This window comes from Hyla sarda, chromosome 5, assembly GCF_029499605.1.
Source record: "Hyla sarda isolate aHylSar1 chromosome 5, aHylSar1.hap1, whole genome shotgun sequence".
Taxonomy (NCBI): domain Eukaryota; kingdom Metazoa; phylum Chordata; class Amphibia; order Anura; family Hylidae; genus Hyla; species Hyla sarda.
This window is the reverse complement of record NC_079193.1, coordinates 28,132,267-28,148,434: the sequence shown is the minus strand read 5'-3', so window position 1 is coordinate 28,148,434 and position 16,168 is coordinate 28,132,267. Positions and strand designations below refer to the sequence as shown.

Genomic DNA, 16,168 nt, shown 5'->3' with positions numbered 1-16,168 from the left:
TCCCTATGAAGTCATGTGACATACATACATTTACAGAGCACTATTCCATCCAAGCTGCAAAGCCTTAAAAATATGTGTCCCACCCAGATTCCCTGTTCTCTCCCCTTTCAGATCAGGCAGAATTGTAATGATGAGCTCTGCCTGATCATATAAGAACATTGTGTTTCTACAGTCACAGCTCCACAGTCCTCTATCCCCTCCCGATACTCATCCCTTTAAACAATGCACCAAGAAAACAGGAAGTTGAACAATCAGTTGTTCCGCTTCCTATTACAGCCTGGTAAATGCAGGGCTCTTAAACCCCAAGAATCTTAAAATTTAACCATTTCTCTACCCTAGACCACCTGTGGAGTAAATGAAAATTTTAAAATTCTTAACCCTTCCAGCACTTATCAGCTGCTGTATGCTTCTGGGTAAGTTGTGTAGTTCTTCTCTGTCTGACCAAAGGTCTCTGCTGCCACCTCTGTCCGTATCAGGAACTGTCCAGAGCAGGAGAGGTTTGCTATGGGGATTTGTTCCTGCTCTGGACAGTCCCTGACACAGACAGAGGTGTCAGCAGAGAGCACTGTAGTCAGACTGGAAAGAACTACACAACTTTCTCTGGAGCATACAGCAGCTAATAAGTACTGGAAGGATTAAGATTTATTCATAGAAGTAATTTACAAATCTGTTAAACTTTCTGGCAGCAGTTGATTTGAAAAAAATAAATATATATATATACATATATATATATATATATATATATATACAGTATATATAGTTTTCCACCGGAGTACCCCTGCGCTTATTTGCGGTTGGTGGATCACCTGATTAAAAGGTTTCCTTTGTGCCCTACTCACTATTGAGAGGTTGAGGGATGAGTGGCAGGTGCCATATTCGAATTCGCAATATTTCCCGTATAGATTGACGGTTATTTGTCCTATGTTTGCGAAATTTGCATATTAGCTATGTTCATTCACTTTTTTTTTTTCCATGCGAAAATTTGCATGGAAAATTCACATAAAAATTTGCATGTGAAAAAAAACAAACAAAAAAAAACCAATATTCATCATTACGAATATATAGCACCATATTCTAAATATTCGCGAAATCACAAAGTGCCGATATTCGCGATAAAAATTTGCATTACGAATATTCGTGATCAACACTACTCACTAGCTACAAAAGCAACACGTGAACACATGATCCCATATATGAAATGAATTATAAATCCCACTGTTACATATTTCAAGGACATGCAGCCGAATTTACATGTATGAAACAAGAGCAGAACTGAAGGGATGCAGCAGAGATTCGTGTTTGCAGGCAATGTATCTATGACGCTGTGCCACGGCATATCATTTAAGACTCATATATAATCCTGTATGCCAGGCCCAGGCAGCCCACAGCCATACTGTTTTATCATATAATCACTTTGAATAGAATTTGTTAAGAGACTCACTTTACATTACTTAGTAATCTGCCTCAAGTTCTAAACACATGATCACTAGCAGAGTATACCATAGCCTTGTAGAAAATATTTCATTGCAATAATAAAAAAAATATCTAATTTTGTACTAGAACAGATTTACTAATACTGTTTAATTGCGATGAGACAGGGACCGTCTCCCAGTTGAGGGCCACCATTTAGGGAAAGTGGAATGGGTTAATCTCAGAGCTGCACTGTTCCCCCTGAACAGTGCAGCTCTGAGATTAACCCAATCCACTTTCCCTAAATGGTGGGCCCTCAACTGGGAGACGGTCCCTACACTGACTTCGGATGCACTTTCAGTTAAAAGCTTGTAAACTTAAAAGGGTACTCCGCTGCTCAGCGTTTGGAGCTGGCGCTGGGAGCTTGTGACATCATAGCACTATCCCCTCATAACAATATGACCCGCCCCTCCATGCAAGTCTGTGGGAGGGGGCGTGACAGCCGCCACGCCCCCTCCCATAGACTTGCATTGAGGGGGCGGGGCTATGACGTCACGAGCTCCCAGTGACGGCTCCATCGCTCAAAACTGTTTTTTCCAAACGCTGAGCAGCGGAGTACCCCTTTAAAAGCAAGTAATCCACCATACAACTGTATGGGCTTCTCGAGGAGCCCATACTGTTAAAGGAAACTCAAGAGGAAGGTTAAAACTTTGAAAATGTCCACTTGTGTACGCCCCTGACTTGCTGCATCTCTATGACTTGGCACTGTACGTCCCAAAAGCATGGATTTTCTTCAGCTTTAGTAATGTTGACATGTGCTCTTGCATATTCCTTGTAGATTTTTTGCCCCAAAAATCAGCAAGATCATATAAATTTTGTCACAGGGTTTCATAAGTATTTGGGTGGGTGGGATGGAGGGTCATTAAAAAAAAAAATGCATTTACAGTTAGGTAGTAAGTAACAAGTGTACAGAGATAATATGGCCATATTGAACATTTAACTAAAATCAACCACACTCACATTTATAAATAGTGCTACCATACTGTACAAATAAATTATTCTACCATACAAATAACAAGCCAATATTATGACAGTGAGAGAGCTTATGTTAACAGCTCCACCTATCAGGGCTGGTCCAAGGATTTTTGCCTGTATAGGTGAAGGTACATTTTAGTGCCCCCCACCCTGTTACCCCCCTCTGCTGTGTGAGTACATCCTTGGCCAACGACCAGAGAAGGCGTGTTAAAATGTATGAATCCCCAGCTGGCATTCAAACGTTCACATCCTCACATCACTGGCTGAGTATGCCCCCTCCGGGCCCCTTGACATTAACTAAAATTCGCACCAAGCCTCTCTGACATTAACTAAAATACCCAATGAGCCCCCTGACATTAATTAAATATGATGTAGGCGCTCTTGCACCAGGTAAAAATAGGGAGGAGGGAGAAGGATGCCGCACTGTTTTTCTTAAGGCCAAAGCCCCTGCCAGAGTGTAACGGCTGGTGATGGAGAAGTGGATCCGCTGGACCTGTGTGGATGATGGCGTGGGCCGTACCAGGGAGCGGAGTCTAAGGTGCCGCTGGTTTTTAACTAGAGCCTGCCACAAAGCGGGATGGACTTGCTGTGGCAGGCGGCACCCAGGTTGCTACCCCTGACTCATCCACAGAGGCTGCCAAGGGATAGCGTGGCACAGGAAGGAAAAGGCAAGCTCGTAGTCAAGACAGGCAAAAGGACAGGGCTGGTGGCACAGGAGCGTGGTCAGGGACGTAGCAGGTGGTCAGAGGATGATGGCACAGGAGCAAGGTCAGGAACGTAGCAAGAAATTACAGTACACGGATAGTAAGAACACACAGAAAAACGCTTTCTCTAAGGCTCTAGGAGACACAAAGATCTGGCAGGGGTCAAGGGGAAGTCAGTCCCCTTTATATGGTCAGAACCCAGCAATTACCAATTACTGGCACGCTGGCCCCTTAAATCTTAGAGAGCCGGCGCACGCACCGGCAACCAGAGCGCATCGGAGCATGGAGAGGTGAGTAGGGGTAGGAGACACGGAGATGCCCCCGATCCAGGATGCGGACCGCAACACCAGAGGGGGGCAGAGGCGAGTGCCTGCGGCCGGGACACCGGACCGCAGGTGGGCACATTACAGCAGGGTAGCGTCTGCGGATGGGACACCGGACAGCAGAAGTGGGTAATACAGCAGACGAGCACCAGTGGCCTGGACGCCGGACTGCAGGAGCGCTCGTTACACAGCGGCTGAGGATTTGGATTTTTCCGCCCCATACCCCAACCTTGGCACCCTAAGGCTGCTGCCTAAGCTGCCTTATGGTAACGCCTGCCCTGCCACCTAATAAAAGTGCCTGTGTAAACTAAAGTTTTACTCTATACAGCATAGTGCCAGCAAAGCGCTCCCCTATAAACAGTGCCATATGATTAACCATTTTATATATTACAAACCTATATAAATCAGGCATCATTTTAATCATATTTACCTACAGAATACAGATAACTTGCCAGTCTTGCATGAAAATTAAACCACACAAAAACTGCAATTTTTTTTAATTCCCCCCCCCCCCCAAATAATTAAAATTTAGTTTCACTGTAGATTTTGTGGTAAAATTAGTGATGTTAATACAAAGTTTAATTGGTCCTGTATAAAACAAGCCTCATATAGGTTTGTAGGTGGCAAATTAAAAAAGAGTTATGGCTATTAAAAGACGCGGTGGAAAAAATGGAAACATGAAAATAAAAATTTGCTGCAATGTTAGGGGGCTAAAGGGGGTCAATGTTTGCTCCAAGTGCACCAAGTCTACTTTTCTCCTTTTCTTTGAGGCAGAGTTAAATTATAATGTTTTGGCTGATTGGCTGGGGATAAATTATGTATGTATGAGGATAAATAATACATGGCACCTAGCTCCACCTAGTGACATCTAGCTCCACCTAGTGACATCTAGCTCCACCTAGTGACATCTAGCTTCACATAGTGGTACTTAGCTCCACCTAGTGGCATTTAGCTTCACCTAGAGATACCTAGCTCCTCCTAGTGGTACGTAGCTCCACCTAGTGGTATCTAGCTTCACCTAGTGGTACCTAGCTCCACTTAGTGGTACCTAGCTTCTCCTAGTGATACCTAGCTCCACCTAGTGGCACTAAGCTCCACCTAGTGACACCTAGCTCCTCCTAGTGGTACCTATCTCCACCTAGTGACACCTAGCTCCACTTAATGGCACCTAGGTCCCCCTAGTGGCACTTAGCTCCACCTAGTGGCCCCTAGTCCACCTAGTAACGCCTAGCGTTACCTAGTGGCTGGTGGCAAAAATTTTGTAAAAGATGAATAAATGGAGAGATTTAAGCACAACCACTCCCATGTGCTAGATATCACATTACTAAATATTAATCTAGAACAGTGTCTTCAAACAAGGGTGCTTCCAGCTGTTGCAAAACTACAACTCCATGCTGTTGGCTGTCCGGGCATGATGAGAGTTGTAGTTTTGCAACAGCTGATGACACCCTGGTTGGGAAACAATGTTTTAGGTGATTATTTAGCAATGTGAGTGGAGTGGTTGTGCTTATCCCTCTCTATTTATTCATAGTTTACAACATTTCTGCCACCAGGTGGAGCTAGATGTTACTAGGTGGAGCTAGATGTTACTAGGTGGAGCTAGATGTCACTAGGTGTCGCTAGGTGGAGCTTGGTGGAGCTAAACGCTGTTCTAGAACCTGGTTATTAAAATACAGAATATACACGATATACAAGAAAGATGGCGGCTAAACAGTTTTTGCACAGATTCCGTTCCGCCACCACCCGAGATGTTTTATGGAATTGGAACAAAGGTCACATTTTACTCTAAACTACATTTTTGCAACTTTTAATAACAAAAGGCCTTTGATGTGCTATAAAAATAATAGGAAAGAGGAACATCATAACATTTGATTCATCTCCGCAAAATGGAAAATCCAAGGTTTTTATTCTAATTAATCTTTTTTTTTTTTCTGAGACAAGTCAGAACTTAGCCTGGCAGAGCTGGAATGACTGCGAAAACCTTGAGAGCGACAAAGATTGAATCGACGACAGTAAAGCATGTTTGTTCTACGCTTTATTGGAGAGTTATGGGTCAGAGACATTCATATTGTTTTGTATGGATAGTTTTTTTTTCTGAAAAAATATTTACTTTTTTATTCTTAAAGGTTTAACTAACCGGCATAGAATCAGCCATATGTAAATTCAGTGTTGGGGTAAGGGCCCATTGACACTATGCATTTTCCAAGTGAAATTCCGGTGCAGCAACCACCAATTGTTTTTAATGGGATTCTGCTGCACCGTTTACCCTGCGGAATTTCCGCGGTGGACGTTCTGCCGTGGGAATTTCGGATTCCCCACCCCCACTAACATGTTCATTCTTTTGGTAGAGTTCCATCCCAGACTGCATTGCTCTCAATGAGGACGACGCACCTCCAGGCGGTCCTTGCACCGGTCTATTCTACCGGCAACTGCTGCCCATGGAATCTCGCCTGGAACTTCTTCTGGGCGGAGATTCTGTAGTGTAAATGGACCCTAAGGATACCAGAGTGGGCACCACTTACTTAAAATCGATGCCCACCATTATGCCCAAAATTGTTAAAGGATTACTGTAGTGGAATATAACTTATCCCCCATCTGAAGGATAGAGGATAAGTTATAGATCGCGGGAGGTCCGACAGCTGACAGTCCCCGTGACCTCCTGTACAGGGATGCGGCAGTCCGCAGGAAGTGCCATGCTGTCCCCAGCAGAAAGTCATGGCAGACACACCCTCTGCATGTTTCTTTATGGGATACATGGAGGGGGTGTTTCGGCAGCTGCGTCATGCAGAGTCAGAACGCCCCTTTCCTGCGGACTGCGGTGGCCTCGTACAGGAGATCGCAGGGGTTCCCAGTGGTCAGACCCCCCTGCGCGATCTATAACTTATCCCTTATCCTTCGAATAGTAAATAAGTTATGTTCCACTACAGTATTCCTTTAAATAGTTGCCATCTTGAAATTTTACTAGACCTATGTGACCATTAGTGTGGGCCCACTTGCCACCCAAGTCTTGATAAGAAAACAACTTCAATGAAAGCACAACACGAAGTATGACCTGATAATGGTTTATCATCACACTACTGTGGGAGTTGTAGTTCATCAGAACAGATATGACACTTCTCATGACCAAATAATTCAAACACACTAGGAAAATGGTCCCACACACACTATCAGCCAGATACAGATATAGCTGCAGCTGACTTGATATGCAGCACATTTCTCTTTTTTAGATAGCATGCTACACTTTTGGAGTAAGGTGCAACAGAAAGTATGTACAAGAGCAGGGACTTCTGTTAAAGATAGGAGTCCCTACTTTTGGCCAATAAATGGCAGTAAACATTTTGCTGGGATGGGTGCTTAGTGTCTGGCCTAGCAAATGTAGTGAGTGTCGATGCATACAGTACAGGCTGCCGTACACATTCAGCCTAGCATGTGTGCAGCAGTGAGTGTTACGCCGAGCGCTCCGGGTCCCCGCTCCTCCCCGGAGCGCTCACTACACTTCCCTCACTGCAGCGCCCCGGTCGGTTCCACGGACCCGGGGCGCTGCGTTACCACCTCCGGCCGGGATGCGATTCGCGATGCGGGTAGCGCCCGCTCGCGATGCGCACCCCGGCTCCCGTACCTGACTCGCTCCCCGTCAGTTCTGTCCCGGCGCGCGCGGCCCCGCTCCCTAGGGCGCGCGCGCGCCGGGTCTTTGCGATTTAAAGGGCCACTGCACCGCTGATTGGTGCAGTGGTTCCAATTAGTGTTTACACCTGTGCACTTCCCTATATCACCTCACTTCCCCTTCACTCCCTCGCCGGATCTTGTTGCCCTAGTGCCAGTGAAAGCGTTCCTTGTGTGTTCCTTGCCTGTGATTCCAGACCTTCTGCCGTTGCCCCTGACTACGATCCTTGCTGCCTGCCCCGACCTTCTGCTACGTCCGACCTTGCTTCTGTCTACTCCCTTGTACCGCGCCTATCTTCAGCAGCCAGAGAGGTTGAGCCGTTGCTAGGGGATACGACCTGGTCACTACCGCCGCAGCAAGACCATCCCGCTTTGCGGCGGGCTCTGGTGAAAACCAGTAGTGACTTAGAACCGATCCTCTAGCACGGTCCACGCCAATCCCTCTCTGGCACAGAGGATCCACCACCTGCCAGCCGGCATCGTGACAGTAGATCCGGCCCTGGATCCCGCTGAAGTTCCTCTGCCAGTTGTCGCTGACCTCACCACGGTGGTCGCCCAGCAGTCACAACAGATTGCGCAACAAGGCCAACAGCTGTCTCAACTGACTGTTATGCTACAACAGTTACTACCACAGCTCCAGCAATCATCTCCTCCGCCAGCTCCTGTACCTCCTCCGCAGCGAGTGGCCGCTTCTGGAATACGACTATCCTTGCCGGATAAATTTGATGGGGACTCTAAGTTTTGCCGTGGCTTTCTTTCCCAATGTTCATTACACTTGGAGATGATGTCGGACCAGTTCCCCACTGAAAGGTCTAAGGTGGCTTTCGTAGTCAGCCTGCTGTCTGGAAAAGCCCTGGCTTGGGCCACACCGCTCTGGGACCGCAATGACCCCGTCACTGCCTCTGTACACTCCTTCTTCTCGGAAATTCGAAGTGTCTTTGAGGAACCTGCCCGAGCCTCTTCTGCTGAGACTGCCCTGTTGAACCTGGTCCAGGGTAATTCTTCCGTTGGCGAGTATGCCGTACAGTTCCGTACCCTTGCTTCAGAATTATCCTGGAATAATGAGGCACTCTGCGCGACCTTTAAAAAAGGCCTATCCAGCAACATTAAAGATGTTCTGGCCGCACGAGAAATCCCTGCTAACCTACATGAACTCATCCATCTTGCCACTCGCATTGACATGCGTTTTTCCGAACGGCGTCAGGAGCTCCGCCAGGATATGGACTCTGTTCGCACGAGGCGTTTCTTCTCCCCGGCTCCTCTCTCCTCTGGTCCCCTGCAACCTGTTCCTGTGCCTCCCGCCGTGGAGGCTATGCAGGTCGACCGGTCTCGCCTGACACCCCAAGAGAGGACACGACGCCGCATGGAGAATCTCTGCCTGTACTGTGCTAGTACCGAACACTTCCTGAAGGATTGTCCTATCCGTCCTCCCCGCCTGGAAAGACGTCCGCTGACTCCGCACAAAGGTGAGACAGTCCTTGATGTCTACTCTGCTTCTCCACGTCTTACTGTGCCTGTGCGGTTGTCTGCCTCTGCCTTCTCCTTCTCTGCTGTGGCCTTCTTGGACTCTGGATCTGCAGGAAATTTTATCCTGGCCTCTCTCGTCAACAGGTTCAACATCCCGGTGACCAGTCTCGCCAGACCCCTCTACATCAATTGTGTAAACAATGAAAGATTGGACTGTACTATACGTTTCCGCACGGAGCCCCTTCTAATGTGCATCGGATCTCATCACGAGAGGATTGAACTGTTGGTCCTCCCCAATTGCACTTCTGAAATCCTTCTTGGACTTCCCTGGCTTCAACTCCATTCCCCAATCCTGGATTGGTCCACTGGGGAGATCAAGAGTTGGGGGCCCTCTTGTTCCAAGGACTGCTTAAAACCGGTTCCCAGTAAACCTTGCCGTGTCCCTGTGCTTCCTCATGTAACCGGTCTCCCTAAGGCCTATATGGACTTTGCGGACGTTTTTTGCAAAAAACAAGCTGAGACTCTACCTCCTCACAGGCCTTATGATTGTCCCATTGACCTCCTCCCGGGCACTACTCCACCCCGGGGCAGAATCTATCCTCTGTCCGTCCCAGAGACTCTTGCCATGTCTGAATACGTCCAAGAAAATTTAAAAAAGGGCTTTATCCGTAAATCCTCCTCTCCTGCCGGAGCCGGATTTTTCTTTGTGTCCAAAAAAGATGGCTCTCTACGTCCTTGCATTGACTACCGAGGTCTTAATAAAATCACGGTTAAGAACCGCTACCCCCTACCCCTTATCTCTGAACTCTTTGATCGTCTCCAAGGTGCCCATATTTTTACCAAACTGGACTTAAGAGGTGCTTATAATCTCATCCGCATCAGAGAGGGGGATGAATGGAAAACGGCATTTAACACCAGAGATGGACACTTTGAGTATCTGGTCATGCCCTTTGGTCTATGCAACGCCCCTGCCGTCTTCCAAGACTTTGTTAATGAAATTTTTCGTGATCTCCTATACTCCTGTGTTGTTGTATATCTGGACGATATCCTGATTTTTTCTGCCAATCTTGAAGAACACCGCCAGCATGTCCGTATGGTTCTTCAGAGACTTCGTGATAATCAACTCTATGCCAAAATAGAGAAATGTCTGTTTGAATGCCAATCTCTTCCTTTTCTAGGATACTTGGTCTCTGGCCAGGGACTACAAATGGACCCAGATAAACTCTCTGCCGTCTTAGATTGGCCACGCCCCTCCGGACTCCGTGCCATCCAACGTTTTTTGGGGTTCGCCAATTATTACAGGCAATTTATTCCACATTTTTCTACTATTGTGGCTCCTATTGTGGCTTTAACAAAAAAAAATGCCGATCCCAAGTCTTGGCCTCCTCAAGCGGAAGACGCCTTTAAACGACTCAAGTCTGCCTTTTCTTCGGCTCCCGTGCTCTCCAGACCTGACCCATCTAAACCCTTCCTATTGGAGGTTGATGCCTCCTCAGTGGGAGCTGGAGCTGTCCTTCTACAAAAAAACTCTTCCGGGCATGCTGTTACTTGTGGTTTCTTTTCCAGGACCTTCTCTCCGGCGGAGAGGAACTACTCCATCGGGGATCGAGAGCTTCTAGCCATTAAATTAGCACTTGAGGAATGGAGGCATCTGCTGGAGGGATCAAGATTTCCAGTTATTATTTACACCGATCACAAGAACCTCTCCTACCTCCAGTCTGCCCAACGGCTGAATCCTCGTCAGGCCAGGTGGTCTCTGTTCTTTGCCCGATTTAATTTTGAAATTCACTTTCGGCCTGCTGATAAGAACATTAGGGCCGATGCTCTCTCTCGTTCCTCAGATGCCTCTGAAATTGAACTCTCTCCTCAACACATCATTCCTCCTGACTGCCTGATTTCCACTTCTCCAGCCTCCATCAGGCAAACTCCTCCAGGAAAGACCTTTGTTTCTCCACGCCAACGCCTTGGGATCCTCAAATGGGGTCACTCCTCCCATCTCGCAGGTCATGCGGGCATTAAGAAATCTGTGCAACTCATCTCTCGCTTCTATTGGTGGCCGACTCTTGAGACTGATGTGGTGGACTTTGTGCGAGCCTGCACTATCTGTGCCCGGGATAAGACTCCTCGCCAGAAGCCCGCTGGTTTTCTTCATCCTCTTCCTGTCCCCGAACAACCTTGGTCTCTGATTGGTATGGATTTTATTACTGACTTACCCCCATCCCATGGCAACACTGTTATTTGGGTGGTCGTTGATCGATTCTCCAAAATGGCACATTTCATCCCTCTTCCTGGTCTTCCTTCAGCGCCTCAGTTGGCTAAACAATTTTTTGTACACATTTTTCGTCTTCACGGGTTGCCTACACAGATCGTCTCGGATAGAGGCGTCCAATTTGTGTCTAAATTCTGGAGGGCTCTCTGTAAACAACTCAAGATTAAATTAAATTTTTCTTCTGCATACCATCCTCAATCCAATGGACAAGTAGAGAGAATTAACCAGATCTTGGGTGACTATTTACGACATTTTGTTTCCTCCCGCCAGGATGACTGGGCAGATCTTCTACCTTGGGCCGAATTCTCGTATAATTTCAGAATCTCTGAATCTTCCTCCAAATCTCCGTTTTTCGTGGTGTACGGCCGTCACCCTCTTCCCCCCCTCCCTACCCCCTTGCCCTCTGGTCTGCCCGCTGTGGATGAAATTTCTCGTGATCTTTCCACCATATGGAAAGAGACCCAAAATTCTCTCTTACAGGCTTCTTCTCGCATGAAGAGATTCGCAGATAAGAAAAGAAGAGCTCCTCCCATTTTTTCCCCTGGAGACAAGGTATGGCTCTCCGCTAAATATGTCCGTTTCCGTGTCCCGAGCTATAAGTTGGGACCACGCTATCTTGGTCCTTTTAAAGTTTTGTGTCAAATTAATCCTGTCTCTTACAAACTTCTTCTTCCTCCTTCTCTTCGTATCCCTAATGCCTTTCACGTCTCTCTTCTTAAACCTCTCATCCTCAACCGTTTTTCTCCTAAATCTGTTCCTCCCACTCCTGTTTCCGGCTCCTCGGACATCTTCTCTGTCAAAGAGATCTTGGCCTCCAAAAAGGTCAGGGGAAGAACTTTTTTTTTAGTGGATTGGGAGGGTTGTGGTCCAGAAGAGAGGTCCTGGGAACCTGAGGACAATATCCTGGACAAAAGTCTGATCCTCAGGTTCTCAGGCACCAAGAAGAGGGGGAGACCCAAGGGGGGGGGTACTGTTACGCCGAGCGCTCCGGGTCCCCGCTCCTCCCCGGAGCGCTCACTACACTTCCCTCACTGCAGCGCCCCGGTCGGTTCCACGGACCCGGGGCGCTGCGTTACCACCTCCGGCCGGGATGCGATTCGCGATGCGGGTAGCGCCCGCTCGCGATGCGCACCCCGGCTCCCGTACCTGACTCGCTCCCCGTCAGTTCTGTCCCGGCGCGCGCGGCCCCGCTCCCTAGGGCGCGCGCGCGCCGGGTCTTTGCGATTTAAAGGGCCACTGCACCGCTGATTGGTGCAGTGGTTCCAATTAGTGTTTACACCTGTGCACTTCCCTATATCACCTCACTTCCCCTTCACTCCCTCGCCGGATCTTGTTGCCCTAGTGCCAGTGAAAGCGTTCCTTGTGTGTTCCTTGCCTGTGATTCCAGACCTTCTGCCGTTGCCCCTGACTACGATCCTTGCTGCCTGCCCCGACCTTCTGCTACGTCCGACCTTGCTTCTGTCTACTCCCTTGTACCGCGCCTATCTTCAGCAGCCAGAGAGGTTGAGCCGTTGCTAGGGGATACGACCTGGTCACTACCGCCGCAGCAAGACCATCCCGCTTTGCGGCGGGCTCTGGTGAAAACCAGTAGTGACTTAGAACCGATCCTCTAGCACGGTCCACGCCAATCCCTCTCTGGCACAGAGGATCCACCACCTGCCAGCCGGCATCGTGACAGTGAGAGAGCCATTTTGCTTACACTGTATACAGCAACACTGATCAGGGGATAATGGGTATATGCCTTTGACAAGAGTCACTACTCCTGTACATGCTTTCCATGCTATCCTATGCTATCAGTGCTTATGTACAGTAGTGAGGGAGCCATGATGCACATGCAATGTATGCATCACTGCTCAGAGTATAGTAACAGAGAATCCTGCCTTTGACAGGAGTCCCTGCTTCTGTACATGTTTTGCATGGTATCCTAAACTATCAGTGTAGCCAGCATATGTACAGTAGTAAGGGAGCCATGATACACATAGTTCCAATATTTTTAATTATTTGGGATTTTTTTTTTACAGATACAATAATAAAAAGTCATTGCTAATAATAATAATTTGATAATTGATTCTACATATTTCATGGCAGTAGTGTTAGGCACGAATATTCGCATTTCGAATATCGCAAATTCCCGAATATTGCAAATATATTCGCTTTATATTTGAAATTGCGAATATTCGTTTTCCGCATATGCGCATATTCCTTCTTTTCACTTGTGGGCCAATTAGAATGATGCAAATACACTTGTCAGAGGTTATTAACAACATCCCTAGCAAACAATAGTAAAGTTACCCACCCCCCCTCACTGCTTTCTTCCTCGAATACGTGAATATGCAAATATGCATATGCGAATATTATGAATACGTGAAATTCGCGAATATAGGACGAATATTCGTCTATATTTCGTGAAATATCGCAAATTTGAATATGGCCAATGCCGCTCATGACTACATGGCAGTAGCTTTTGTCTCCATGGGTCAATAATTAGGAGGCAATGAGCCAAAAAATACAACGTAGACTGTTTTTGGATTGAGATCTTGTAATGTAAAGCAATGGTGCTTCTATAAAAAGGAAGAGGTCAGAATCGTTTCGATTTTCTTGACAAACCGGGCAAAGAAACTGAAGTATTAATGTCAGTGAACATTGGTGTAGACAAGTAAAAAGAAGAAAAATGATCAACTAAATCAAACATAAATAACCAGAATGAAGTCTTCTAAAGTAAAAGAAACAACTGTGAGCAAGATGAATGGATTTAATCCCGGAAATGAAGAACCAGCCATTGATCGACATGGAGGCCAAAGAAGAAGACTGGAGATGCTGGAGAGACACTATTTATATGGCTACCGGGACTTGAGACTAAATTGATATCACAGAAGTTGGGGATAATAGTAGTGCAAGGATGAAGAACATTGGATGGCAATAGTAGACTAAAGTCAATTCCTCTGTTTTTCTTCTGGGCCAAGGCCATTAAAGGAAGACCATACTAAGGGGTCCTTGGAGAAAGGGGGTTTGACCCTTGTTGGCTCCATCCCTATTACTACCTGGGTGGACTCCCCTATCTAGGATAAATTCATAGTTGGCAATCATAGGGGGTGGGCATCAGCCTATTGATCATAGTAATAATACTGGTGAGAAAACAATGCATGAAGGTCTTTTCGACCCTTTGAAGGTTTACTCCGCTGCCCCAGTGTTCGGAACATTTTGTCCCGAACGCTTGGAGGGGTGGCTGTGATAGTGACGTCACGACCACGCCCCTCGTGCCGTCATGCCACACACCCTCAATGCAAGTCTATGGGAGGGGGCGTGGCGGCTGCCACGCCCCCTCCCATAGACTTACACTGAGGGGGCGTGACATGATGTCACAAGGGGAGTGGCCATTACATCACGACCCCCGCTGCCCGCACCCAGCATTCTAAATTAATGCCGGGTGCTGCACAGAGATCGCTGGGATCCCCGTGATCAGATAAGATGTCTAGGGGTGGAGTACCCCTTTAATAACACAGTCTGTTTTGGCCTTAATGACTGGACCAATTTTTTTGGGGTGCGTATTTGTTTTCCTCCTTTTTTTCCTTTAAGTAATATATTTTTTTTATTTTCCATCCACAGAGCTGTATGAGGACCTGGCAAAAAAATGTTTTTTGCGCCATGATCTATAGTTCTTATTGGTACCATTTTGGTTTTGACGGGACTTTTTGATTGCTTTTTAGGAATTTTTTTAATAGTATACAAAATGATTAAAAATAATAAATTCTGGTATTTTTTTTCTCATGTTTATGCTGCTTACCACCCAGGATCATAAACATTATACTGTATTTTAATAGTTCAGACCATTCCATACGTGGTGATAACAAATATGGGAAAAGGGGGTTGATGAAAACTTTTCTTAGGGGCAGATTATTTAATACATTTATTTAGTCCTCATCGGGAACTATTATAAGCAATAGTGCTTGCCATAACATTGATCAGTGTTATCGGCACTCTGCTCTTGTACATACCGAGCAATTATCGAGTGGCGGTAAGGGAGAGACCATCCCCTGCCCTTTTAACTCATCGGACCCCTGCAATCATGCTGCAGGGGTCCGTTGAGTGTCCACAAATCTCTGACACCAGTTATTTTTAGCATTAGATGCCATGATTGGCATTAATTATTGCGTCTAATGGGTTAACGGCAGACATTGGCGTGAATGCTGATGTCTATCACTGTCTGTGAAGTGTCGACCACTGATAACAGATACTTGCTCAGCTCCTCCTGCTCTACAACATGATGCCTGCAGATTGTACTGTATTGTATATATCATCTGCTCAGCTCCTCCTGCTCTATAACATGATACCTGCAGATTGTACTGTATTGTATATATCATCTGCTCAGTTCCTCCTGCTCTATAACATTATACCTGCAGATTGTACTGTATTGTATATATCATCTGACCAGCTCCTCCTGCTCTATAACATGATACCTGCAGATTGTACTGTATTGTTTATATCATCTGCTCAGCATCTCCTGCTCTATAACAGGATACATGTAGATTGTACTGTATTGTATATATTGTCTGCTCAGCTCCTCCTGCTCTATAACATGATACCTGCAGATTGTACTGTATTGTATATATCATCTGCTCAGGTCCTCCTGCTCTATAACATGATACCTGCAGATTGTACTGTATTGTATTGTAGATATTATCTGCTCAGCTTCTTTTTGCTCTATAACATGATACCTGCAGATTGTACTGTATTGTATATATCATCTGCTCAGATCCTCCTGCTTTATAACACGATACCTGCAGATTGTACTGTATTGTGTATATATATATATATATATATATATATATATATATATATATGATCTGCTCAGATCCTCCTGCTCTATAACATGATACCTGCAGATTATACTGTATTGTAGATATTATCTGCTGAGCTCCTCCTGCTCTATAACATGATACCGGCAGATTGTGCTGTATTGTAGATATTATCTGCTGAGCTCCTCCTGCTCTATAACATGTTACCTGCAGATTGCACTGTATTGTAGATATTATCTGCTGAGCTCCTCCTGCTTTATAACATGATACCTGCAGACTGTACTGTATTGTATATATCCTCTGCTCAGCTCCTCCTGCTCTATAACACGAAACCTGCAGATTGTACTGTATTGTATATATAATCTGCTCAGCTCCTCCTGCTCTGTAACATGATACCTGCAGATTGTACTGTATTATTTATATATATATATATATATATATATATATATATATATATATATATATTATCTGCTCAGCTCCTCCTGCTCTATAACATGATAC

The 16,168-nt window shown here is 46.1% G+C and overlaps 1 protein-coding gene across 2 annotated transcripts in view; it reads right to left on the bottom strand.

Annotated features, from left to right (window-relative positions):
- The window catches only part of ZNF804B (zinc finger protein 804B), a 367,431-nt gene that overhangs the window by 19,808 nt on the left and 331,455 nt on the right, over positions 1-16,168 (bottom strand). The gene's annotated exons all lie outside the window — the stretch shown is intronic.